This window comes from Neomonachus schauinslandi, chromosome 12 (assembly GCF_002201575.2).
Source record: "Neomonachus schauinslandi chromosome 12, ASM220157v2, whole genome shotgun sequence".
Taxonomy (NCBI): domain Eukaryota; kingdom Metazoa; phylum Chordata; class Mammalia; order Carnivora; family Phocidae; genus Neomonachus; species Neomonachus schauinslandi.
In genome coordinates, this window is record NC_058414.1 from 66,376,669 (window position 1) to 66,378,836 (window position 2,168).

General features: G+C 39.9%; 1 non-coding gene across 1 annotated transcript; it reads right to left on the minus strand.

Annotated features, from left to right (window-relative positions):
- Positions 1-507: 507 nt before the first annotated feature.
- On the minus strand, positions 508-588 carry LOC123326434. Its single transcript, XR_006541094.1, has one exon. It is a non-coding gene; the product is annotated as a small nucleolar RNA SNORD116 (small nucleolar RNA).
- Between the last annotated feature and the right edge of the window lie 1,580 nt (positions 589-2,168).

A 2,168-nucleotide genomic window follows, 5' to 3' on the forward strand; every position in this document is an offset into this window, starting at 1 on the left:
AGCTTTTAAATTGAAATTTTCCTATTTGGCAGCAACACAGCAGGCCTACAAAATAGTTTACAGCCATTTACTTTGTTAGTTATCCCTTTTAAACAACCCTTGAGGGGAGGAAAACATTATTAATCCCCATTTTATGGATAAGGGGATTGAGGTATTAAGATGATGCAGCTTTGATTTAGCGCACACTTGGCATTTCTTCATCCCAATCCAAGGCCCTTTCATCTTTACTTAGGTCAGCATGCCTGCTCTTATTATTTTGGCTTATCTTGATGAAGAACGTGGCCTCAATTTTCAAGTTAACGTAAACCACTTAGAAAAATTGGGGCAAATTTAGCAGCATTGCTTTCTCACACTGATGGACTAAGTTCAGTTTTGTAGGGCTATTTTTTTTTTTTTTATTGATGCCATTTGTAACTTTTGTACATCTTCATGAGGAGTTCATACTGTAGGACTACGCTTTTAGAGGAGTTGACTTCAGTCATTTTCAATAATTAAATAAAAGAGAAAAGACATTATAATTCTTTTTTTTTCTCACTCATTTTGTTCCGATTTCCAAGGAATGCATATGTGGGAGTCATCATTCGATCAGGAGACATGGTAAATTCTGAGTTGAAGTATGTATCTGTACATTGTAAGCGATGCTGGAAAATTTCCTTAAACCCTTTACTTCGGTGTTACATACAGTTATTTAAAAAAATCTTCCCTGTAACCTTGTGTATTCTGCTAAGCACATCCACCCCAAAGATACAAAAGTAGGGATCCGAAAGGGTACGTGCACCCTGATGTTTATAGCAGCAATGTCCACAATAGCCAAACTGTGGAAAGAGCCAAGATGTCCATCGACAGATGAATGGATAAAGAAGATGTGGTATATATATACAATGGAATATTATGCAGCCATCAAAAGGAATGAGATCTTGCCATTTGCAACGACGTGGATGGAACTGGAGGGTATTATGTGGAGCGAAATAAGTCAAACAGAGAAAGACATGTATCATATGACCTCACTGATATGAGGAATTCTTAATCGCAGGAAACAAACTGAGGGTTGCTGGAGTGGGGGGTGGGGTTGGAGGGAGGGGGTGACTGGGTAATAGACACTGGGGAGGTTATGTGCTCTGGTAAGCGCTGTGAATTGTGCAAGACTGTTGAATCTCAGATCTGTACCTCTAAAACAAATAATGCAATATATGTTAAGAAAAAAAAAAAGAAGAAGAAGAAGGTAGCAGGAGGGGAAGAATGAAGGGGGGGAAATCGGAGGGGTAGACGAACCATGAGAGATGATGGACTCTGAAAAACAAACTGAGGGTTCTAGAGGGGAGGTGGGTGGGAGGATGGGTTAGCCTGGTGATGGGTATTGAGGAGGGCACATTCTGCATGGAGCACTGGGTGTTATGCACAAACAATGAATCGTGGAACACTACATCTAAAACTAATGATGTAATGTATGGGGATTAACGTAAGAATAAAAAAATTAAAAATACAAAAAAAATAAAAATAAAAATGGGAAAAAAAAGGAAAAAAAAAAAAAGATGAGGTCACTGATGCTCACTGAGAAAGCTGAAGAGATTCTCTAGGGCAGAGGCAGGAATGGAGCTGCTTCAATTCTCTTCCTGTAGCAAAAGAAGTCACTGAAAGTAACACAGTGGTCATCAACCCTCCTCCTGGGCTGAATACATATTTTTCTGACATCATTTACATATTGTTGCTCCAAGCATAGTACCCATCAGAATCACCTCTAATTCCTGGTTAAAGGAAAGTTAACTTTAGCTACTGAAAGAGGGTTGGAGGAGGCAGTCTTGGAATCTGCACTTTAACAAGCTTTTCAAGTGATGTGCATGCTTCCTAGAATCTGAGATCCACCGCATCGGGTAAGAGGTTTGATTTGCCTTTGTCATAGAAGCTATTCTATTGCTTAGGGAAAGGGTTTGCAATGTCAGGCTAACTGGCATTGCGTTGTTTCTCTACCGAGTGAACTTTCTTCTCTCTGTTTCAATTACTTTCTCACTAAAATAGCTTACATCTGGCAAAACGATCCAGGTTAGCAAGATGCCTGGATGTTCCCGAAACCTTCTCTCACCTAACATCTTGACCCACGTAGGTGAACCCCTTTAAAGGAAACTTTGCAGCTCAGGTTAAACAGCAGGGGCTATCCTTAGATTTATTCC